The 25,952-nt window shown below is 42.1% G+C and overlaps 1 pseudogene across 1 annotated transcript; it reads right to left on the bottom strand.

The window, feature by feature from the left end:
* Positions 1 to 2,718: 2,718 nt before the first annotated feature.
* Positions 2,719 to 3,275, bottom strand: LOC307196076 (ferritin light chain-like; annotated as a pseudogene). Its single transcript has one exon. The product of its transcript is annotated as a ferritin light chain-like (transcript).
* Between the last annotated feature and the right edge of the window lie 22,677 nt (positions 3,276 to 25,952).

Here is a 25,952-nt window from a genome sequence, read left to right as displayed (position 1 = left end):
GATGAAGCTGCTGAGATTCAGAGAGATTTTAGGGCTTCACCAAGGTGAAGCTACTGGTCCTTTACCACACTTTGAGTATCAAGGATCTGGGTCATTGTTGACCTTGACAGGAAGTCAAGTTCCACTGGAGTGGTGGAAAATGAAAGTCATATTGGATGGGGTTGGAGAGAGAATGGGAGTTTAGGGTGTAAAGACTGAAAATGTAGACAATTCTCAAAGACTCAAAAGGTCTCACTTTCTTTTCTCTCTCTGTCTCCCCCCTGCCCCGTTTTCCCTTTCTGTCTCCCTCTCCCCCTCCCCCTCTTTCTTTCCACATTAGTGTGCACTTGCCTCTACGTGTGCCTGCACAAATTCATCCTCCTAATCATAGTCCCATGAGATGATTGCTATGATTCTTGAGGGAATATCAGATCTGCCCTGCACAGCTCCAGTGGACCAGTCCCTGGGCCATAACCTGGAGTGACCTTGGCGTTAGAAAGGCAGCATATACGGCCTTCAAGCTGCCATGACCTTTTTGTGTTTGCCACACTGCTGAAGGCATCACAGGGCCACTCAGCAGACTGCTAATCATGATATTCCTTTCCAGAGACCCTCTGAGCTCAGTTATTTTTGTTACAGGATATTTTGTGGAAAGTGCTATGTATAAATATGGTATGTTTAAATTATATATTGCTTATTACAAGATATCTTAATGGGCTTTTTTTCTTTTAAAGCACATTCTACTACTCACATGTCTCCAGCATTACCAGGACTCTGGTGTCAGGCTGCCTAGGTTCAAAATCCAGCTCTAACATTTATTCGCCGTGTAACCTTGAACAAATTACTTAATTCCCTTACATTTTTTTTGCCTCACCCACAAGGGATTAAAGTACTCAAAAGATTTGTTAAGAAGATTTTAAGAAGGTAATAAATACTTAGCATAGGACCTGGCAAAGAAAAAAGCCATCAGTTTTATCTATTTTATGTCTATACATAATTTAATGTGTAAGGCATGAAATAGTAAATGCAGAGAACTGGATTTCTATTAACTATCAAATTAGGTTGACTTTATAGTGGTTTTATGGAATGATCAAAAAGGAGATGTTAATAATGTATAAAATATCATCTTTAGCCTCAAAATAGCAAACATAAAAATCATGTGTGATAACCAAAATACTACTAAATAGCAAATTAATTTCTAACATTGCTTTATTTTTTTTTTCTGGCATCCAGAGTCAAGTTCCCACCCTGACCCTTCTTTCTACCTCAGAATCATAGAACTTCAAAGACAAATGATCTTAGAGACCAACTTGTCTGACTACTTCTGTATGAACATGGTATCAGCGTTCATAAATTTGGACAACTCACACAAGGTTACATTGTCCATAAATAAGTGAAAGAATAAGAGTTTAAATATAGGTCTCCACATTCACAATAGCCAAGACATGGAAGCAACCTAAATGTCCATTGACAGATGAATGGATAAAGAAGATGTGGTACATATATACACACACACACACACACACACACACACACAATGGAAATGCCACTCAGTCTTTAAAAAGAATGAAATAATACCATTTGCAGCAACATGGATGGACCTAGAGATTATCATACTAAGTGACATAAGTCAGACAGAGAAAGACAAATACCATATGATATCTCTTACACGTGGAATTTAAAATATGACACAAATGAACTTATCTATGAAACAGACTCACAGACATAGAGAACAGACTTGTGGTTGCCAAGGGGGAGGGGGTGGGGGAGGGATGGATTGGGAGTTTGGGATTAGCAGATGCAAACTATTATATATAGAATGGATAAACAGCAAGGTCTTACTGTATAACACAGGGAACTATATTCAATATCATGTGATGAATCATAATGGAAAAGAATATGAAAAAGAGTGTATATATATATATATATATATATATATATATATATGTAACTGAATCACTTTGCCATACTGCAGAAATAAACGCAACACTGTAAATCACCTATACTTGAATAAAATAAATTCTAAAAAAAATAAGTCTCCAGATTCTTTAACAAATGTTCTGGGATCAGATGCGTGAAAAGATTAACAGAGGAAATATTTAGGGTTAATTAATTCAAAATATTTTTGCAGTAGCAACCTGGGATGTGAAGGGGCAGCCTAAGCTCCACAAGTAGGAACACGCATAGAAGATATGCTGGCAGGAGTGCCACTTCTCGGCATGTGACCTCCTCGTCCTGGCCCACATTTTGCCCATCCCTGGTGATTCTGATCTGATGCCCTGCTTGCACTCCAAGCTCTCTGGTTCCTCATTCTGGTTTACAAAACATCTCCCCCCTTTAACAAGTGTTTGTGTGGACTGGCTCGGTGCTGCCTTAGCATGGTTTAATAATTCTTTCCAAGGTACTGCCTCTATGGGGACTGTGGTCCAAGGTCCTACATTTTCTGACCTCACCTTTTTTGAGTCTCGGCACATTTGACTCACTTAAACCTGTTAAAGACTAACCTATCCAGATAAAAATCATCAAACAGGATCAATGAAGAATTGCTATACATTAGGGTTCATTTGAATATCTATCTTTTTTTTTTTGCTGCAAAAAGCTTTATTGTTTCCATTTGGTCCACGTCTTGGGAGAGGGTGGCTGCAGAGCGGGGCTTCAGGCAGAAGCTCTGACGCCAGAGGGGCTCCTCAGAGGCCGCTGGACTTCAGAGACTCCTGTTCGTGCTCGAGGGTGAGCCTTTCAAAGAGATACTCGCCCAGCCCAGCCTGCGGACCAGCCAGCCTGCGGAGGTTGGTCAGGTGGTCGCCCATCTTCTTGATGAGTTTCACCTCCCCATTTAGGAAGTGGTTCTCCAGGAAGTCGCAGAGGCGGGGTCTGCCTGGGCACAGCCCAGGGCATGCAGATCCAGAAGGGCCTGATTCAGGTTCTTCTCCATGTTAATGGCGGCTTCCATAGCGTCCTGGGTTTTACCCCACTCATCTTGAGATGGCTTCTTCACGTCCTGGAGGAGGGCGCGGCCGCCGCTTGGTTTTGCAGTTTCAAGAGACGCTGGGCGCTCTCCTGCTTCTCTTCGGCCAATTCGCGGAAAAAGTGGCCCACGCCCTCCAGAGCCACATCGTCGCGGTCGAAATAGAAGCCCAGAGAGAGGTAGGTGTAGGAGGCCCGCAGATGCATGCTGACCAGGCGGTTGACGGCAGCCTCCGCCTCGGTGGAATAATTCTGACGAATCTGGGAGCTCATGGTTGATCGGTAATAAGGAGTTCGGCTCAGAAAATGGTGTTGGCTGGTCCCGGTGACCGAGGATAGCTGAGTGGCTGACTCCGAAGGTTAGAGAGTGGTCGGAGGCTGGAGGAAAGGGCGACCCTGGGTCTGTTCCGTCCAAACACTGTTGAAGCAAGAGACTGATCCGGGGAACCGCTGAGCGCAATGCCTGAATATCTATCTTGATGAACTTGGGCAAGGATGGAAAATAGCTTTCATTTCATATGCTAACTCCAGATCATTGGTAATGGATCCCAGAATGTTCAGATGACAGTGTTTCTGGGCTACACCTTATCTTAAAGGGAAGAGTACAGATAAAAAGAATGAGTGCTGTAACCAATTAGAAATGCCTACTACAGGCTCATATCTGCTTACTTTGGACTAGCTCTGAATAGCTAATTGGGCATTTTCTGAGACTTATTTTGTAGATGTGCCCTTGGAGATTTAAAGTGTTTCTCTAATTCCCAAGTGATAAACTTTATACAACTCTTCCATATTTAGAGAATTTGAGAAGTTCCAAAGAGGAGAAGAAGGGTATTAAAAAAAGGCTTACTGTGTCCTACACACTTTCATGGATATGACCTTTTTTTAAGTATTAAAAAAATGTGTGTTGGGGGGGAATGATTTGCCCTGACTCTGAAGCAGAGCCTGCTGGCAAGGGTCAAATGTCCCAGCTGTTGGAAGAAAAGGATCTAAGGGTCAGGGAGCCTGCAGGCCCTGATATTTTTAGTGTCACATCCTCAGAGTTAAGTGTCAGAGAAACAGAAAGGCAACACCGAATAACGAGAGAGGAAGTAATGGGAATCCCATTAACATATTTTATAAAAATTAATAACTTTGACATTTCCCCACTGTTGCACAGTGCCTTAAGAGCCACAGCTTTGCCTTGTGGAGAAAATGTCCCCCCATCACCCAGTTCCTGGCTCTGGTGGGTAACCCTGAAATTCCTAGGGGTGGACACATCATCCCATGTGAGAACACACCATAATATTAAAAGGTAGCGTCTAGGACTCTAGTGACTCAGGTTCAGTTTTTGGTTCTACAACTTTCTGACTGAAAAACACCAGGTAAATCCTTAAACCTCTAACCCCATTTTCTTTTCTCAAAAATGAGAAACTGTAGCTCCACTATATATTTACTTTAAAGATTGCAATTATTCTCTACTAAAAGTGCTGGGAGCTTCCGCAAGAACTGTTCACACCTAGAACATGAAACTTTGCTTTTCTGAGCAGTTTACTCAGGACTTTTTCTCTTGTACTACCACCCCAAACACCCATGCACACACATGTATACACACACACCCATCTCACACACACACACACACACACTCTTGCACACACACATACACGTATTTCTGGCAGCCCTCTAGAGGTAGCTCACGTGAATCCAGGAATAAACCCAGTCAGGTACTACGCAGTGTTCCCAGGTGCTGCTGCTTTCTCTGCCCCATGAACTAAGGAATATGGTTAAATCTTCTATTTTCATTTAAAGTCCAGAAGGGAAAAAATGCATAATAACATCATTTCAAGATCAAGGATGGAAGCCTCCAGATATAATAACTGAAACACAGAACAAGAGAATTTGGAAGCCACTCATGGCATTTTCTTAGACAAATATCTTCATCTTCCGGGGAAGCAATTTAAATTTTCTTAATCTAAAAAAGGAGGGTTTAGGCCAGAAAAACTCTAGCATCCCTTTTAGTGCTAACATTTTGTATCCAGCGATCTTCACTCATTTGTTCATCCAGTATTTATTGAGTGCCCACCATGTGCCTTTTCTAGGTACCTGGGGTACATCAAAAAACAAAACAGGGCAAGAATCCCTGCCGTTGTAGAGCTTATATTCTAGTGAGAAGAGGGAGCAAACAAGCAATAAACATAGTACTCAATAAATTATGGTATATGGAAAGGTGATAAATCTTAAAGGGGAAAAAATCCAGACAGGAAAAGAGATTAGGACTATAGAACAAGAGTGGCAGGATGCAATTTCAGAGGCCTAATTTTAAAAGGTGATATTTCAGCAAATACTTGCAAAAGTAGGATGCTCAGCCATATGGATATCTGAGAGAAGAGCATTCCAGGGAGAGGTTTGAACCCATGCAAATCCCTAAGACAGGAACATGCCTGATGTGTTCGAAGTACAGCAAAGAAGTCTGGGATTTTGAGCTTTTATCTGCATGAGATGGGAGCCATTGGAGAGTTTTGAACAGAGGGTGACATGGTATGACTTACACTTTAAAAGGATTATTCTGACTGCTGTGTGAAGTGTAGACTGTTGGGAAAGGCAAGGGTGGAAGGAGGGAGACCGTAGTGGGCAACTGAAGTATCCCAGTGAGAGATGGTTTAGATAAGAGTAGTAGCAGAAGATGGTAAGAAGTGGTTGGATTCTGGATATATTTTGAAGGTAAAGACAACAATCCTGGGCTTCCCTGGTGGTGCAGTGGTTGGGAGTCCGCCTGCCGATGCAGGGGACACGGGTTCGTGTCCCGGTCCGGGAGGATCCCACGTGCCACGGAGCGGCTGGGCCCGTGGTCCATGGCTGCTGGGCCTGAGCATCCGGAGCCTGTGCTCCACAGCAGTAGAGGCCACAGCAGTGAGAGGCTGCGTACCGCAAAAAAAAAAAAAAAAAGACAACAATCCTAATTAGGTGTGTGTGAGAGAAAAGAGTGGAGTCGAGAGTGATTTCAAGATTTTTAAATTGAGCAACCTTAAGGGTGGGGTTGTCATAACCTGAGATGCGGAGGAAGACTGCAGGTTCTGTAGGTTTGGCAGAGTGTTGGGAGTAGGGTGGAGCTCACAGGTTCAGTTTTAGATGTGCTAAGTTGAGATATCTATTAGACGCCCAAGCAGGGGTGTCAAAGGCAATAGTATATGAATCTGGAGTTCGGGAAAGAGGTATAGCTTGGAGATAAAACAGTTCCAAGTCTTGAGATAAAAACACCATAGATGTTCTGCATCAATACTAAGGTCTCAAAGTATTTCCTACTCCTGAGGATTTTATATCTGGAGTGTTTACAGTCATCACTGATGTCATTGTCACTACCATGACCAAACTTCTGCTAGATTAAAAGTACTTTGTAAAGTTTTCTGGGCATTTGGGTGTATGCCTGTGTCCTTGGTCTTCCCTGATGCACACAAGACACCTATTCAAATGACTCTGAAGTATGGTTCCGGTAGAATGGATTATGGCATATGGCCCAATGGCTGTCATATTCTGGTATTACAAGACAAAAAAAGTCATAGTAGGTATTAAACCAGTTCCTTGGGTTTAAGAAATGTAACTGCATCTTTTGTAGCTATCAGTTCTATTTTTATCCCCCGATTTACCTGATCCCTGAAAAGCAAACTTAGTCCGCCTAAAGTAGATTCAGTCATTTTGAGTTTACAGTCAGTAAATTATAAATTCTCTCTTATCTTTCCTTCTCCCAAGTTGGCTTGTAATTTTGAGAGTGCATATTCACGTTGGGATGGAGACAGGTGTCTGGGAATCTGTGATCATACACATGCAGAGATGTACCTTACTACATCTCCTTCTTGGTTGTCATCATCCTTGCACGTGGGCCTCCACTGAGATCTCTGCATCCACATTGGCCCCCTGTCCACAGGGCTTTCCACTGTGGGAACCCCTTGTCAAGACTGAGAAACCTCTTCTGGTGTTCTGATTCCTTTCCTCTCTCCATTATATTCTCCACATCTACTCCTTGGCTCATTTGGAGGAAGTGGATAGAGGAAAACCCGGCTGCTCTCCCAGCCACTCTGGGGCCCCAGGAAGCACGTGGTTCATTGTCTCAGGCCCTTTCTTCTTTGACTTACTTTGTGGCTCGCTTTCTCTTCAGCTGCTGCTTGATACCTCAGAAGTGTAAGAAACCCCTGTGAAGATTCTTTACAGGAAGCCTACCTCGATTCCTATCTCCCCCTGGTCTTCAAATCTATCAGAATTGTTCTACATTTCCCAGTAATGCCTGTGACCAGGAGACAGGCCAAGGTAGGTAGGTGACAGGGTCCTTCTCAGAAACCCAAGCTGGGGTCTAACTTTCTTGTTTCCTTTCCTACTGTCTTCTAACTTGCTAGTTGAGAGATTTTAGTTTTCATCTCTCTCTCTGTGTCTAGAAAATGGACCAGACAATTCTTTTTCTAAACCTATTATTTATGCCAAGTTTACAGAAGCTTAATAGCCAGAAAGTAACTTCTTTTGTTTTTCCCCATATTTTTGGTGTGACTGTTCTTCCTAGTACAGTAGAAATCATGGTATATAGTTCAAAGGAATGAGGTGAGGGAGGGCATCACAGAGAAGCGTAAACCAAAAGGATTTTGGAGGCAAAAATCATGTATCTTCCCAATGTTATTCAATCACAGTCTCTGGTGATCTGTGCTGTGAGCCAGCTCAGCCTCCTTCAGCTCCAGGCTCTAGCTCAACTTTGCCTTAAGACCTGGGCTTCTCAAGCATGAGAAGCAAGATGTGAAATTGATCAGACAGTGCATCAGCCTGGCTCCCATCATCAGCTTCCGAGAACCCAAGTAACACACCTCCAAAGTTTGTAGTTTCTCTATCTGTAAGACAGGTATGTTATGTCTCAAACACATACACATATGTTGGGGAGAGTGGGAGGTGATGGGAGTATAGGGAAGGAGGTAGTGATCAGGGGTGGTTGGAAGAGCACCACGTTGGGGATCAAACGATCTAAAATATACGTCAAGCTCTGCCCAAACCTGTGTGATTCTGTGCTGTTGGTTTAGCTCCTATGTTTCTCAAAGCCCTTTTCTGGAATGTGAAGAGGAATACTAGATTCACTCATCTATTTCTGTGTTCAATCATAAGTTCAAAATGAGCTGAGCGTCCTCATTGTGCTAGGTGCCAGGCCACTACTGCAAATACTGCTACCTCCCTCTTGCAGCATCATCTCTGACAACCACAATGACAACAACCATGAACTGGGCTCCTACTAGACCCCAGCCACTCAGTAGACACTATTTTATTTAATTCTCAGAACAGCATGGTGAGAGGCCAATTCCATCTCTATTTTTCAGTTGAGAAAGACAAGGCTTGTGAGATTAAGGGGCTTGTTCAATGTTTTCCAACTGGCGATAAGTGCCAGAGTCGGGTTTGAACCCAAGCCTTTCTGTTACCAAAGCAGATGAAAAAGACTTACTATCTTCCAGCGTGTTATAGTCTTATTCCTTCTGATATAAACATGCTATGATTCTATGTAGGGAGGAATGCATTATACGCACATCCAAACAAATACACGTAGCAATAGTTCATGAACTTGTCCATCATAGTAATGTCATAAATGAGTGACACACCTAGCGCATTGGACACTCAGGTGTGTCCTGTAAGTAATGATGACTCTATGAGTCCTTGGGTGCAGCATCTCACTCTCTTGGGTGCTCCCAACCCCATTTCAGGGCTGTGCCCCTCTAGAAGGATGACTCTCCGGTCCCGTCCGGTCTATGCTGCGAATGTACAGTGACCTGGAGAGAAGGAAGAGCTGTCCTCCCTTTCCACTCCCATACTTGAGTGTCTCTTTTCCTGAGCTCAGCATGGGCAAATAGGAACGCTGCCAAGGAATACCACCCTAGCTGCACCTTTAGGTGCTAAAGAGCAGTTTCATGTATACAGCACAGCATTAATTTTCTGACTGGATGGTGCTTCCCCAATTCTCCTATTTGGTGAATGAGTCTTTTTCCTTAAAAGTTCCCTCGGACAAATAGGAGGTATCATTCTGGACCATAGCGATTCAGGAAACACTCAGGAAAGGACTTGCAAGAAACTGCCCCTGAGTGACTTGATCTCAAAGAATTGCTGGGGATGAACTGTGATCAAATTAAATGGCAGACCTCAATGTATCCACTCTCCCAATAAACCACATTTATTACCTTACAAAAGTGACATTTTCCCTGATGGTGAAGCAGTAACCTTCGAAAGAAATAATTGTCCGTAACATTGTTAGTCACTGGCATGCGAAGTCATTCTCAGGCATTAAACTCAAATGATGTCTTTGATGATAATTATCATCATAAAAAGATGGACTGGGCTTTGTTATTATGGAGGGAGCTAGAGGAGAGGAGTAGAAAAAGCCTCATTTCCCATAATGCTTCTATTGCAAGAGCTGAGATTGGAGTCAGAACATGAAGGTTACAATGTATGGAGGCTTCCCTTTCATCCCGTTGAAATGGACCCCAAGAAATATTCCCCTTTCCCTGGGGTAGGAATCATACTGAGCTTACCTCTACTGTGGGAAATTGGCATGGGCAAAACATTGACAAAAAATACAGATCAAACTGCACAATGTGCTTTTCTATTATCCTGTCATCTTCCCACAGAAGCACAAACAAGGGTAAGCAAGTAAACAATGCTATTAACATTTGTGTAGCAGTTGAACTTTACAGTCTTTTCACATGAATTGTCTCACATCTCCCAATAGCCCTGTGAGTTAGCAATTATCATTTACATTTTATAGGTAAGAATACTGAAGCTCAGAGAAAGGAGTTGAATCCAGCATTTGATAAAATCATGGGCTTATGGAATATTGGATCTAGACGGCACCTTAGAAATGATCTAGTTGGAACCCTAGTCCAAATCAGTTTAATTTAACTTGATTGCATTGGAATTCATTTAGAAACTGAGTGTACCTAGTCAGGCACTGGGCATAAAAATAGAAATTGGGCCTGGTTTCTGTCCCTGAAGAGGGTACCTTCAGGGGAGACAGCCTGGTAAACAAATAACTCTCATACTGTGAAATAAGTAATACCCAAAAGAGGCATGTGTGATACATCAGGCAGGAGTCATCATTCTGCCTGGAAGGAGAGGAATGGGGAAGATGTAGCCTAGAGGGATGCTTCTAGCTGAGCTCTGGAGGAAAAGTTCTGGAGGACCAGGAGGGTTCGGTGACCCAGCAACAGGACAGGGCCGTGCAGAAAGAGGGAGAGGCATGAGCAAAGGACAAAGAGATGCTTACAGAAGGTGGGCAGTTCTTTGTGGCTAGAGCATAGTTCTGTGGGAGAAGGGGCTGGGGAGGAAATTGGAAATTAGCAGCAGAATCTGAAGAGCTTTAAGGACCATGTTAAATAAGTCAGATTTCTTCTGCAAGAAATAGGGATCCATCAAAGACTTTTAAGCATGGGAATTAAGTAATAGTGATAATAATAATGATGATGATAATGATAACAGGTAACATTTATTGAGCATTTACTACAGGCCAGGTCCTTTGCTAAGTATACTTCACAGGCAGTAGCTTAGCTAATCTTAAACACGCTTTGAGGAAGGAACTATAGTAATCCCCATCTTACTGATGTGGAAACTAAGGCTTAGGGAACTGAAGTAGCCTCTTGTGATAGAGCCAGGATCTCCTGCTATGACGGGATCAGATGGCCGCGTTTGTTGGAAGGATCACTAACAGTGGTGTGGAAAGTGGGCTTCGCTGGAGAAAGGGGTTGTCCTGCTCAGAAAAGGGTGACTAGGCCCCCTAGGGATGCCCGTGATTTCTGAACTGGAGAGGGAAATGCCCAGTCCCTTTGGTGCTTGCTTCATTCCCCAGGAGGCTGGGGGAGAACCAGGCCCTGGGTAACCAGACCATTTAATTCCTGCCCCTGCCCCCCAACTCTGCCCCCGACTCCTCCAAACATTTGCACTCGTCGTTAGTGACAGCTCTGAAATCCATCACTGTTGGTTCAAAGGTCTTTAGTCAGATGAAGGCTGTTCATCCTAGGAGGTGGGCAACAAGCAGGGTGGGGCGCTACCTGCGGTCCCAGACAGGTTGGGGAAGACAGGAGGAGCAGAGACCACCCTACAATGAATACGTCACAGTGCAGTCTCCAGAAAGGTTCAGATTCCATACCAATTAAATGTGGGCAATGTAATTGTGAATGTACTTGTTAAAGAGATGAAAATGGCTGAACTGTAAATCAGTTTATTTAAATGAACTTTTTTGCTAGCAGAGTATAGGCATATCATTAGCTTGTAAATGTGTCTAATAAGCCTGTCTTCACTAATATGCCAAAAAGAGCCTAATTAACTTTTTTTTCCCTCCAGTTAGAGAGTAGTCTGAGGATCCCTGATCACATTTCCACACTATCTTTTTAGCATCAGCAAAGCAGCACTAAAACAGCCCCTGTGACATCTATAAAAATGCTAGTTTATAATTAGGACGATCTTGGCTTGAACAATAATGTTGCAATTTGTAGTGATGGCTTCTGTTTCTCTTTAATTTTAATGTATTAGCCTACAATGCTCTGGAGATTTCTAGGTAGACTAGCCTGTTTCCATTCCCACAACTGCTGGCATTATACCCTTTAGGTTAAGAAAGGAGAAGCAGCTGCAATTTGGTAGGTTTTAAATTTTTTTAGTGAATGCAAGGGCAGAAGGAATACTGACAAGAAAAGACAAGTATAACACCATCCATTTATTTCTTAACTCATTGTCTGAATGTGAGGACCACGTCCTGGAGATGATTCTGATGAGAACCAGGTCACAGGAACCCCAAACAACAGAATCCTGGTGTTTCCCAATGTTCTCCGGTGCAGGAATTGTTAGCCTCTTTCCATCAGAGTCCTGGAGGCATGCAAAAGTCTGCCATGGATTCCACAAAGAAAATTTAGGAAGGCTGACCATTTTCCCCTTTTCATCCTTATAATTCTTCCTGGACTTCATTTGCGTATTGAAACAAAATGCCAACACCACTGTTAGAACCACATCACTGATGCCTGCCATGTCTCTTTTGTCACGTCCAGGTTTTAATTCCCCACTGTTGCCCTAAAGCTAGAGCTTTTACTACTGGGAGAGAGTAGCCCATGAATAGGTTTCGGGAAATCTGTGAATAGCCTGAAATAGGTACTCCATCAGAATTATTTGTGAGAGGTTGTACCCATGCCAAACTTGTGTTTCACCGTTGAAGAATCTGATCAGGCGCTCTAGGGTGGGATTAGGGAATCTGTATTTTTTAAAGAATGCCCAGATAATTTTGATCATGTACCTTTAACTGGGAAGAATGTTCTCATCTTTTATCCGAGCCTCAAATCAATTTGTGACCCCAGGAAGTTTAAGAATGATTGGCCTGAAGTCTTGGCATTCCAGGATTGCTCCCTAATCTGGCCTCATCTTTTGTTTCCAGCACTGACCTCCTACTGGAGATTGAGGCACCCAGTAAATAATACCGCTCTCCCCTGCCTGAGTCCTAAGCCAATTGAGAAATAAGACAAATGAATAAGGCAGAAGGGAGGTCAACATATTACCTCTTTTCCTAAGTGGCTAATATTGAAGAATGCATCCCACAGCTTCAGCCTAGTGGGTTTATTCATACGAATGCCCCAGGTTTAAACAGATCTACCCACTCAGCCTCAGGGAGTGTTGGGCTGGGGCTAGCATCCTCTATCCCATAGGAGCAGAAGTTGTCCCTGAAAACTTATGACACAGAGGAGCAGAGCAGTACCTGTGCTTCCCCTGAGCAACTGACTCCCAAGGGGGAGGAAAGGCAGGGGCTGGAGAGCACATGTTCAATTTCTTTCCTAAACTTCCCTGAGGCAGCATGAGTGAGGGGATGAGAGAGACCAGAACTTTTCTCCAACAGAACCCCCTCTACATGGAGAGAAGCATTAGGAACTGTGATTACACCTTGCCTAACAGTTCTCATTATTTCCCAAAATGTCATGCATTTTCCTGCTTCATTATCCTTTTCACACCAGCTCTCCTATCTGGAATGCCCTTTCAATCACCACCACTTATCTGAATTTCATGTGTCCTTAAAAATCAGACAGAGCTCAGCTTCTTCAGTTGAGTGTTCTCTGCACTATTTCCCCGTGTAAGCATTCCCTGTGCCAAGGGTACATCTGCTCTGAACTCCCACAGCAGTTATCCAAAGCCTGATAGAGCATCAGAATTACCTGGGGGAGATTTTATCCACACCCAGCCTGAGTCTTGCTATTGAAGAATCTGGTTCAGTAAATTTTGGGTGGGGTTTAAAAGTCTGCATTTAAGAAAAATTCCCTCCAGGTAATTCTGATAATTCATCTGCTCCAGAAAACACTGTTCAGTCATTATTTCCATGACCATTTTCAACCCTGTGTGTGAGAGGGGAGAAATGCTTCTCATAAAGAAGAGGGACTGCAGAAAAGCATGTAGTGTACAGAGGAACACCATGGATAAGGGTCTTAAACACTTCAGTGAAACAGCAGGTGCTGGCTGTGGAGGAGGTAGAGAGAATGACACATAGTAGTTCCTCTCCAGCAAAAAATGACCTTCGGTATCCGGAGGGCATAAGAGAATTATTTGACTATTATCAGTGAAATGAATATAATAATATCCTTGTAGGGTTACTGAGTGGAGTAAGAGAACGAGTGCATAAAGCCTGGGTTCTCCTTCTTCCCTCTCCTAAGACTGCAGAGAGTTGCCCTGCGCCCACTTTTTACAACACACACAGGGGTTGGCCTCTTTCTCCTCCCAGAAGTGGATCTTCCAGCCTCTTACCCAGCAGACCTGGCCTCTCAAAGTTCCACTTGTGTATGCAACTCAAATTTTGTGGGAGGTCTTTTTAAACTTTTAACTCTATAAAGTGCCTGGGATGTGTTTGCTTCTTTGTAAATTTTCATTCCCTTTCCCTAAACCAAAAAAACAAAGCAAACATAAATAAGTAAAAAATTTCTTTTTGCAAAAACAAAGAAGTTTTTGAATTCTGGATTCCTACTCTTATGAGGTAACATGAAAAAAGAGAGGAAAGGAAATAAAATTAGATTCAAAGTGTAGATTCTATATGCCAGACACTATTTTAGGAATTTTTCATGACTTTTAAAAGTCAGTACAGAGGTGGAGGTAAAATTCCCAAACTCTGCAACTGAGGGTGCCTGGCTTTGAATCCTGGTTCTACAACACTTCTTATTTGCTCTGTGGCTTTGAGAAAGTTTCTTAACTCTCAGAGGCAGAGCCTTCTCATAAGTAAATGGAAACACGGTCTCTGAAGCTGGCCCCCAATAAAGCATGTCTCCTGGTCTTCGTGTCCTTGTGTAATCCCCTCCCACATCCAACTTCTGCCCACCTGTGATCTGATTGAAAGAACAGAGAGGAACTAATAGTGCTGTTCTGGGGATCCAGAGCCCAGGCATTAAACAGCCTGGTAGACTGTGCTTTTGTGTTTTGGGAGCCCTGAGAAGTCACATAAGAATTCTCTCCTGGAGAGGCCCTGAGACCACATGGGGAGAGGACCCAACCATCTCAGCATCCCCGTTGAGCCCATATGACTCCATCCCTAACTGCATCCAACTGCACCACAGGAGAGACCCCAAGAGAAACCATCAGAGGAACCCCAGCCCCATCATCTGAGCCCCATCAACTCACAGAACTAACTGTAAGAGACAATAACATGGTTGTTTTAAGACACTACATTTCAGAGTGGATTATTACATAGCAATAGATAACCAAAACCTGGAGTAATAGTTTTTACCATTTAGGTAAAACACAGTCATACACATAAAGCATCTGGAGCATAATAGTTGCTCAGTAAGTGTCCATTCACTGTCTAAGCTTTGCAAACAATTCTGTGTAAGGGAGGTACTGAGATCCCCATTTTCATTATGGGAAACCTTCCACAGAAAACAGAAGGGAGGAGTAGAAACAGGATTCAAGGAGTCAGGTCTACTTGACTCCAAAAACATGCCTTGCCCTTTCTCCACAGCCATCTCTCTAGGGAATTAGAAGGAGCAACTTGCCCCAAAGTCTTAGGAAGTCAACAAACAATTTTTGCATACCAAGTCCCTTTAGTAATAAATAACGAGGGAACCAGAGGACTACAGGAGCCGAAGTGTGTGTTCTTGTGGTAGAACTGGTTGCTGTGGAGATGGCTGCAATGTAACAAGCTGGTGGTGATTTCATCTGGGGAATGAGCCGTGGGAGGGGACGCAGCAGGAGGCACCAACGCTCTTTCTCCTAATGCAATGTAATGAAGTAAGTCAAACTACCAAAGAATGAAAATAGGGAGAGAATATTTTCTAGAGATAATGCTTCCTGGCATCTCCACAGCGCTCTAACGAACACCATCGACTGGCAGAACAAGAACAGCAGTGAGTGCCATTCAGTGTTAATTACATTTAAATGTAAATCGGAAGACATAAGGCTCAGACAAGTCATTTTTAATAATACCTCATCCTGGGCTGTCACAATTTTTGTTTGTCAGCATCTAATTGATTTGTGTCCATTTCAATTATTTGTTTACTTTATGCTCATCGCTTTCCTGGGCTAGTGGGGACAGGCGGCAAGCAACCTTTATTTCTTCCCTCCATTGATGTTCACTCTCATCAACACCTACCATCCCAGACCATCTGACAGTGGACCTTTGAAAAATAGTTTGCTTGCCGCTTGCTCGCTGACTGTTGACACTAGGTTATATCACCTAACTTGTGTACATGTGTGTTTCTTCTTGTTAGAAATCTACAAGTTCTTCCTCATGAAGATGTGCTTACTGTCTTGCATCTCAGTTGTTTTCCACGATGTACAACACACACACACGCACACACACGCACAACACACGCACACACACGTTGTACAGCAATGCTCTGAGTTCTAGTTATTCTCGTCAGAAGTTACCTAACATGTGTCCCTTCTCTCAAGTCCCTACAAGGGGCCAAGAGTGGTGATGGTTTCATTAAGTAATTTAGAAATGTAGTACTGCTAATGCGTTAGTTCTCATAGGTGACCCTTGCCAGATTAACAACATGCTCTAAATTAAATTAAATTTTTTTTTCATCTCCAAAAAAGTTTATTAGCATGCTTAAAAACATTTTCTAGAATAATAATAGAATTTCTAAACATGAAAGAGTATCAGCAATATTTACAACTGGATGGACAGCTTTATTGCCAGTCTTCATTTTATTAAAAACAATCCATATTCATTGGTTCCATGTGAAGTCACGACTATTGCTTTCCCTGGGAATGAGTCCCTACTGCAATTAAGTATAAAAAATATCTTCCATAATCTGAGTGTGACCTGCATTACTGAGTAAAGAGTTAATAAAAATCCTCAAAGAGTTGGGTTTTTGTTTTTTAAAAACATTCCTTTTACACACTACAAAGAAATAATTAGTATTTTGGCTTTTAAAATTCCTACATGATATTTAGAATGGCAGTCCCCAAAGCTCCTCCCTTCACATAATTGAGAACGCAGACCCTCTTCCGGAGCATACGTTCTTGGGGTGGACTCTGAAGACTTCAACCTCCACGTGTTTATACTGGTTTGAGAACAAAGGCAGCGTCATCCAGAACGTAGTAGTCATTATACATGTCACCTTCACACAGGTATGGCAGTCTAGTGAAAGCTTCGATAACAAAACCAGCTTTTCTGAAAACTTCAGGCAGACTATTCACTTGTTCTTCCCAGTTCTGTCCCTTGATTTCCAAAATTTCTGATGGTTTATCCCACTTGCCACCTACGTTTTCCACATAGGGATGAAAAGGTAAGACCAGAGCAAGGATGACCCTGCTTCTAGTTGGCTCCAAGACACTTCTGATATCTTTTAACAAAGTCAGGGGCTGATCACAGCGGTCCAGCAAATTCAAGCAGCTGATGACATCATACTGGAACCCTGTATTCTGCCATTCATTAATCTCCTTAAGATGAATACTAGGTTAATGGAGGAAGTAAGAAGACATAGATCAGAGTAGTAGGGTAGATAATCTGAGACAGAGAGACCTTTCTGGACCCTCAAATCATATCATACCCTCAAATCACTGTTTATTATGCCCAGCCCTCTGCACAGTAACTTTGTTTTGTGGGCCCGATGATACTGAATATTGTCATTGAGTCCTCTAGGACCCCCCCAGTGCACAAACTAGATACTAAAAGGCAGGTGAGAGATGGTACTAAGAGATGCCAGGCTTTGGGACAAATATAGGATGGAGACAGTTGTAGAGCTAGAAAGGGGGACGCCCCCCCCATATTCTAGCGTGCATGCCTGTCCCCTTCTCAGTCTCCCGCTGTGTCCTTCATTCTCAAACAACATGTTCATGTCTTTGAATGCCTCCATCTCAAGGCCCAATGCTTTTTTCACCCCAGTATAAATCAGAGTAGATATGGCTTCCCAAGAGCCTAAGGGAATGGCATTCACCAATCGCTGCAGGGACAGGCACCGGAGGCTCCAGCAGTTGAAAATACATTTGTAACAGATCACTGGGCAGTATTCCAGTCTCATACTTCCACTCTGCCTGTGTCCACCAAGGCACAAGGTATCAGGAAAGTTGGCAGTGTAGTGCGATGAAGGCTTTGAAACACAACCCCCATTACACACCACATGCTGGAAGGCATCCAAGCCACAGTACCCTGTTGGGTTCATTTGCAAGTCCCTGAGTCCGAGGTTAATAGTACCAAACAATGGCCCTGACCCATCCGTACAAAAAGAAGGCTGGCAGGCTCACAATCGTCTGTTCATTTAACTCACCCTTCTGAGCATCCAGGTATTACACGGGGGGCATGTGCAGGTGGTGAGCACAGGAATACATACGGCGGATGCATATTAACGCACATGTACATATACAGAGCCACATGCACACACACATATATATTCATGCACACACACACACACACATACACACACACTGCAAACTAGACTGGTTCTTGGGTCAAGCCAACTGGCCTTGGCCTTCTCAGTCTGCTCCCAAAGCCAGAGAGTGCATCTCTGCAGTGCTCTGAGTAGGAAGCACATTCTGTCTCCTGATGGCCACCTGAGCCTGAATTCTTTTGCCCAGCACAGCCTGGCCACTGTGCTTTGAAAGTCAGCAAGTCTGTGTCCCAGCCATGGAACAGAAGGCTTTTCACAGCCACCTGACCTGTGTCCGGGATGCTGTTGACTCCATGCTCCACAGCCCAGAGGCCCCACCCTGGCTCCCTTTGCCTTGCGGCTCTGTTTCCTGCCATGTAACTCTCCTGCCCCACGATTCCCATCCGTCACTCGGCTGACGGGCAGCTGTCCACTCTTACATCTCCTTATGTTCACTGAAGTATAGGTCCAGCAGGCAGAGCTGCCACACACGGTCTGGGTGAGGATGCCAAATGCCTATTTAACACACACCTGCATGCTTCCTGCTACAACGTTGTGCAGGCAGGAGAGGGAGGGTCTTAAGAGCAAGAACTTTAGGAAGACACTGATCCGGGTTTGAATCACCACTTTTTAACTATGTGTCCTTGGACACGATCGAATTGACCTTAATTTTTCTCAACTGCAAAATGCGGATGAACAATGCCCATCTCATAGGGCAATTGTGAGGACTGAGTATGTCCTGAGCCGGTTCCAGGCACGTACTAAGGGCTCTGAAACGTTGGGTGTCACCATCACCATCTTCATCATGATCACTGCTGTCATCATCACTTCATGCTCTTCAGCAGCAGAAAACACCTAAGAAATACTTAGGATCCTCATAATGCCCTTTGCCCCCTGACACTTGCTCCTTTTTGCCCTGAAACCTCAGCTATTCTGAGTCAGAAATCAAAAACATCTTTCTTCCAGCCGAAAAAATGTTTTTTTACTTATTTATGTTTGCTTTGCTTTCTTAGTTTAGGGAAAGGGAATGAACATTTACTAAGAAGCAAACACATCCCAGGCACTTTATATAGTAAAAAGTTTAAAAAACACTCTCACAGAATTTGAGTTGCATATGCAAGTGGAACTTTGAGAGGACAGGTCTGCTGGGTGAGGGGCCGGGAGATCCACTTCCAGAAGAAAGAGGCCAACCCGTGTGTATGTTGTAAACAGAAGGGGAGCAGGATAGCTCCCTGCGGACTTAGGAGAGGGAAGAAGGAGCACGCAGGCCTGAGCCTGGTCAGAAGGTGGAAGGTGAGCTCCAGGAATTCAGGGCCCCCAAGAGAATGTCAATTTTGTGGCAGGATGCGGTCCGTCTAGGGTCCTGGGTACACATGTTAACCCCTGGAGAGGTTTCTGATTCAAGGTAAGAAGTGAGAGATGGAAAGCTATTGCTCTCCTTAGAGGATGAATTTCATAAGGACTTCAGAATGCCGTCACCCCCAACTCAGGTCTGGCACAGAGAATGCTACCCAAGAGAATAATAATAGCGGATTTATTGTGCAATTACTTGTGCCATGCATTGTTCTAGCTATTCTACATGTATTGGCTCATTTAATCCTCCTAACCCCTCTGCAAGGCGGAGATTTATGAGTCCCCTGTAGATGAGGAAACTGAAATAACAGAGAAATTATTTCCAGCACAAGGTCACACAGCTAGTATCTCTAGGATTTGAATTCCAGGGTCTAGCCTAGGAGCCTTCACTCATGACCATCATGGAAGCAAGGTTCTGCAGAGAAATAGGTGGTGATACTCAACAGCAGGCCCGGGCAGCATCAGTTGGTGCTGCAGCAGCTGGGCAGTGGTGTGGACCTTCTCTAGGCAGAAGCAATGACACTTTTGCAAACTCTGTGACCAGGTGGCCACACGGAGCATGAACAACTAAAAACAGTTTGCAGGACCTCAGAGATAAGATTTGTCTTCACCTTCAAATAGAAGGACAGACTGAAATGTCGGCCTGACTCTAGCAACTAGCTAAGGCTGAGGGTAAGAAGGAATCTTAAATAGGGAGGAATCAGGTAATTTTATTGTACCTTGAATGTGTCTCCAAGCAAGCTGGGTCCAGCATAGGGGTCATAAATGACTGCCTGCCTGCAGCCTAATCTGGTCTGACATCTGTTTTTGTAAACAAAAATGGGACACAGTCATGCCCTTTCACTGAGGGCTTCTCCACAGCTGCTTTTGCACATGCCATGGGAGCTGAATAGTTGTGACAGACTGTATGATCTGCAAAGTCTAAAATATCTAAAATCTGACCTTTTACAGAAAGAATTTTGCTGCCTCCTGGTCTAGAGAAATATTTGCACTTTAATATTTTCTCATTTAATCCTCCCAGGTCCAGGTCTTAATGTGTTACCATCCCCATTTTACAGATGAAAACATTTGAGGCCCAGATAAGTTAGGCGATTTATTCAAAGTTCTGTGGCCACAAAGTTCTGTGGGTCAGAATTAGGGTCCAGATCCCTTTACTCCAAAGACTATTTCTTTTGATTTCATCCTTCTACAAAATGTTTCTTCTGTGTGTATAGACAACATAGAAGCCTCTATTTTTCCTCCAAAACTCACAAACAAAGCCCTGAGGAAGAGAAAAGGTGGTAAATGATACATGCATGCGTCCAAATGCAGAGTATTTTCTTTCCCTTTCTGTGTCCAAAAACTCAAGAAGGACACTGGATGTCACCTGTGCAAATTACCTGTACTTTACACAATACATGTATATGTGAAGACTTCAGGCTTCTAACTTCAAATTTTTTTTGGATCTGTAGAGCTAAGATCACAGAGAAATCAACCGGCCCAAATCTAAGAAGAGACAGTACCTGTAGGGGAAGAAGAGATGCAGAAACATGCTCTCCTGGTGCAAACACATCTGGGCACTGGTACAAAGAGTCTTGCTGCCATAGTTGACAAATGGTTGAAGGTCGAGTGTGGGCTGGGGCTGGTGGGATAGTGTGATACCCCTAAGGGGCTACAGAAATTGGAGGAGTCTGTAATCTCTTCTAGCCTCATTCTCTGTGAAGCTACAAGGCACTCATAAAAGATCAGAAGAGTCCTAAGAAGTGTCTACTGCGGGGCAGACATGGGGAAGAGAAGAAGCAGCTGTAGAGGGGCAAGAAATTCACCTGGATTTGTCTCCTTTATCTCCCAGACAGAACAAAATCTTTAATCTTTGGGGAGAAAGGCAATAAGCACTTCTGACCTTACGATGTTAGGGAACAGTCATTTCAGCTGGGAAAAGGGAACAGAGAGGAAAATTCTACTCCTGGGGAGAATCCTGACAGACACTACCTTAGTAAAATGATGGAGGTGGATATCACTAGTAATACATATAGTCATCAAGTACCCCCCGATATGATGGACTGAGAGGGGTACATCGCTTCTGTGGCACCTTCTACTAAAGTACCACCTCCATCTAATCATGAGAAAACATCAGACAAACCCAATCGAGGGACATTCTATAAAATAACCTACCAGTAATCTTCAAGAGTATCAAAGTCATGAAAGAAAGGAAAGACAAACTGTCACACATTGGAGGAGACCATGAGACATAATTAAATGCAGTGTGCGGTCCTGGATAGGGTCCTAGAATGCAAAAAAGGACATTCGTGGAAAAACTGTTGAATTCCAAATAAATTCTATACTTTAGTTAATAGTATTACACTAAGGCTATTTTTTTAACATCTTTATTGGAGTATAATTGCTTTACAATGCTGTGTTAGTTTCTGCTGTATAACAAAGTGAATCAGCTATATGTATACATATATCCCCCTAACTCCTCCTTCTTACGACTCCCTCCCACCCTCCCTATCCCACCCCTCTAGGTGGTCACAAAGCACCGAGCTGATCTCCCTGTGCTATGCGGCTGCTTCCTACTAGCTATCTATTTTACATTTGGTAGTGTATATATATATGTCCATGCCACTCTCACACTTCGTCCCAGCTTACCCTTCCCCCTCCCTGTGTCCTCAACTCAATTCTCTACGTCTGTGTCTTTATTCCTGTCCTGCCTCTAGGTTCTTCAGGACCATTTTTTTTTCTTAGATTCCATATATATGTGTTAGCATACGGTATTTCTTTTTCTCTTTCTGACTTACTTCACTCTGTATGGCAAACTCTAGGTCCATACACCTCACTACAAATAACTCAATTTATTTTCTTTTTATGGCTGAGTAATATTCCATTGTATATATGTGCCACATCTTCTTTATCCATTAATCTGTCGATGGACACTTAGGTTGCTGCCATGCCCTGGCTATTGTAAATAGAGCTGCAGTGAACATTGTGGAGCTTGACCCTTTTTGAACTATGGTTTTCTCAGGGTATATGCCCAGTAGTGGGATTGCTGGGTCGTATGGTAGTTCTATTTTTAGTTTTTTAAGGAACCTCCATACTGTTTTCCATAATGGCTGTATCAATTTACATTCCCACCAACAGTGCAAGAGGGTTCCCTTTTCTCCACACTCTCGCCAGCATTTATTGTTTGAAGATTTTTTGATGGTGGACATTCTGACTAGTGTGAGGTGATACCTCATTGTAGTTTTGATTTGCATTTCTCTAATGATTAGTGATGTTGAGCATCCTTTCATGTGTCTGTTGACAATCTGTATATCTTCTTTGGAGAAATGTATATTTAGGTGTTCTGTCCATTTTTGGATTGGGTTGTTTGTTTTTTTGATAATGAGCTGAATGAACTGCTTGTAAATTTTGGAGATTAATCCTTTGTCAGTTGCTTCATTTGCAAATATTTTCTCCCATTCTGAGGGTTGTCTTTTGGTCTTGTTTATGATTTCCTTTGCTGTGCAAAAGCTTTTAAGTTTCATTAGGTCTCATTTGTTTATTTTTATTTTTATTTCCATTTCTCTAGGAGATGGGTCAAAAAGGATCTTGCTGTGATTTATATAATAGAGTGTTCTGCCCATGTTTTCCTTCAAGAGTTTTATAGTGTCTGGCCTTACATGTAGGTATTTAATCCATTTTGAGTTTATTTTTGTATATGGTTTTAGGGAGTCTTCTAATTTCATTCTTTTACATTTAGCTGTCCAGTTTTCCCAGCACCACTTTTTGAAGAGGCTGTCTTTTCTCCACTGTATATTCTTGCCTCCTTTATCAAAAATAAGGTGACCATATGTGTGTGGGTTTATCTCTGGGCTTTCTATCCTGTTCCATTGATCTGTATTTGTTTTTGTGCCAGTACCATACTGTCTTGATTACTGTAGCTTTCTAGTAGAGTCTGAAGTCAGGGAGCCTGATTCCTCCAGCTCTGTTTCTCTTTCTCAAGATTGCTTTGGGTATTCGGGGTCTTTTGTGTTTCCATACAAACTATGAAATTTTTTGTTCTAGTTCTGTGAAAAATGCCATTGGTAGTTGATAGGGATTGCATTGAATTTGTAGACTGCTTTGGGTATTATAGTCATTTTCACAGTGTTGATTCTTCCTATCCAAGAATATGGCATATCTCTCCATCTGTTTGTATCATCTTTAATTTCTTTCATCAGTGTCTTATAATTTTCTGCATACAGGTCTTTTGTCCCCTTAGGTAGTTTTATTCCTAGGTATTTTATTCTTTTTGTTGCAATGGTAAATGGGAGTGTTTCCTTAATTTCTCTTTCAGATTTTTCATCATTAGTGTATTCGAATGCAAGAGATTTCTGTGCATTAATTTTGTATCCTGCTACTTTACCAAATTCATTGATTAGTTCTAATAGTTTTCTGGTAGCATCTTTAGGATTCTCTATGTATAGTATCATGTCATCTGCAAACAGTGACAGCTTTACTTCTTCTTTTCTGATTCGGATTCCTTTTGTTTCTTTTTCTTCTCTGATTTCTGTGGCTAAAACTTCTAAAACTATGTTGAATAATAGAGGTGAGAGTAGACAAACTTGTCTTGTTCCTGATATTAGAGGAAATGGTTTCAGTTTTTCACCATTGAGAACGATATTGGGTGTGGGTTTGTCATATACGGCCTTTATTATGTTGAGGTAAGTTCCCTCTATGCCTACTTTCTGGAGGGTTTTTATCGTAAATGGGTGTTGAATTTTGTCCAAAGTTTTTTCTGCATCTATTGAGATGATCATATGATTTTTCTCCTTCAATTTGTTAATATGGTTTATCACATTGATTGATTTGCACATATTGAAGAATCCTTGCATTCCGGGGATAAACCCCACTTGACTGGTGTATGATCCTTTTAATATGCTGTTGGATTTTGTTTGCTAGTATTTTGTTGAGGATTTTTGCATCTATGTTCATCAGTGATATTGGCCTGTCATTTTCTTTCTTTGTGACATCTTTATCTAGTTTTGATATCAGGGTGATGGTGGCCTTGTAGAATAAGTTGCAGAGTGTTCCTCCCTCTGCTATATTTTGGAAGAGTTTGAGAAGTCTAGGTGTCAGCTCTTCTCTACATGTTTTATAGAATTCCCCTGTGAAGCCATCTGGTCCTGGTCTTTTGTTTATCAGAAGATTTTTAATCACCATCTCAATTTCAGTGCTTGTGATTGGTCTGCTTGCATTATCTGTTTCTTCCTTGTTCAGTCTCAGAAGGTTGTGCTTTTCTAAGAATTTGTCCATTTCTTCCAGGCTGTCCATTTTATTGGCATATAGTTGCTTATAGTAATCTCTCATGATCCTTTGTATTTCTGCAGTGTCAACTGTTACTTCTCCTTTTTCGTTTCTAATTCTATTGATTTGAGTCTTCTCCCTTTTTTTCTTGATGAGTCTAGCTAATGGTTTATCAATTTTGTTTATCTTCTTAAAGAACCAACTTTTAGTTTTATTGATCTTTGCTATTGTTTCCTTCATTTCTTTTTCATGTATTTCTGATCTGATCTTTATGAGTTCTTTCCCTCTGCTAACTTTGGGATTTTTTTTGTTCTTCTTTCTCTGATTGCTTTAGGTGTAAGGTTAGGTTGTTTATTTGAAATGTTTCTTGTTTCTTGATATAGGATTGTATTGCTATAAATTTCCCTCTTAGAACTGTTTTTGCTCTATCCCATAGGTTTTGGGTCATTGTGTTTGCATTGTGATTTGTTTCTAGGTATTTTTTGATTTCCTCTTTGATTTCTTCAGTGATCTCTTGGTTATTTAGTAGTGTATTATTAAGCCTCCATGTGTTTGTATTTTTTACAGGTTTTTTTTTCCTGTAATTGATAACTAATTTCATAGCATTGTGGTCGGAAAAGATACTTTATACAATTTCAATTTTCTTTAATTTCCCAAGGCTTGATTTGTGACCCAAGATATGATCTATCCTGGAGAATGTTCCATGAGCACTTGAGAAAAAAGTGTATTGTGTTGTTTTTGGATGGAATGTCCTATAAATATCAATTAAGTCCATCTTGTTTAATGTATCATTTAAAGCTTGTGTTTCCTTATTTATTTTCATTTTGGATGATCTGTCCATTGGTGAAAGTGGGGTGTTAAAGTCCCCTACTATGATTGTGTTACTGTCGATTTCCCCTTTTATGGCTGTTAGCATTTGCTTTATGTATTGAGGTGCTCCTATGTTAGGTGCATAAATATTTATAATTGTTATATCTTCTTCTTGGATTCATCCCTTGATCATTATGTAGTGCCCTTCTTTGTCTCTTGTAATAGTCTTTATTTTAAAGTCTATTTTGTCTGATATGAGAATTGCTACCCTAGCTTTCTTTTGATTTCCATTTGCATGGAATACCCATTTCCATTCCCTCACTTTCAGTCTGTATGTGTCCCTAGGTCTGAAGTGGGTCTCTTGTAGACAGCATATATACAGGTCTTGTTTTTGTATCCATTCAGCCTGTCCATGTCTTCTGGTGCGAACATTTAATCCATTTACATTTAAGGCAGTTATCTATATGTATGTTCCTATTACCATTTTCTGAATTATTTTGGGTTTGTTATTTTAGGTCTTTTCCTTCTCTTATGTTTCCTGCCTAGAGAAGTTCCTTTAGCATTTGTTGTAAAGCTGGTTTGGTGGTGCTGTATTCTCTTAGCTTTTGCTTGTCTGTAAGGGTTTTAATTTCTCTGTTGAATCTGAATGAGATCCTTGCTGGGTAGAGTACTCTTGATTGTAGGTTTTTCCCTTTCATCACTTTAAATATGTCCTGCCACTCCCTTGTGGCTTCCAGAGTTTCTGCTGGAAGATCAGCTGTTAACCTTATGGGGATTCCCTCATATGTT

This window comes from Stenella coeruleoalba (assembly GCF_951394435.1).
Source record: "Stenella coeruleoalba genome assembly, chromosome: 1".
Classification (NCBI taxonomy): Eukaryota; Metazoa; Chordata; class Mammalia; order Artiodactyla; family Delphinidae; genus Stenella; species Stenella coeruleoalba.
This window is presented reverse-complemented; position numbering and strand designations above follow the sequence as displayed.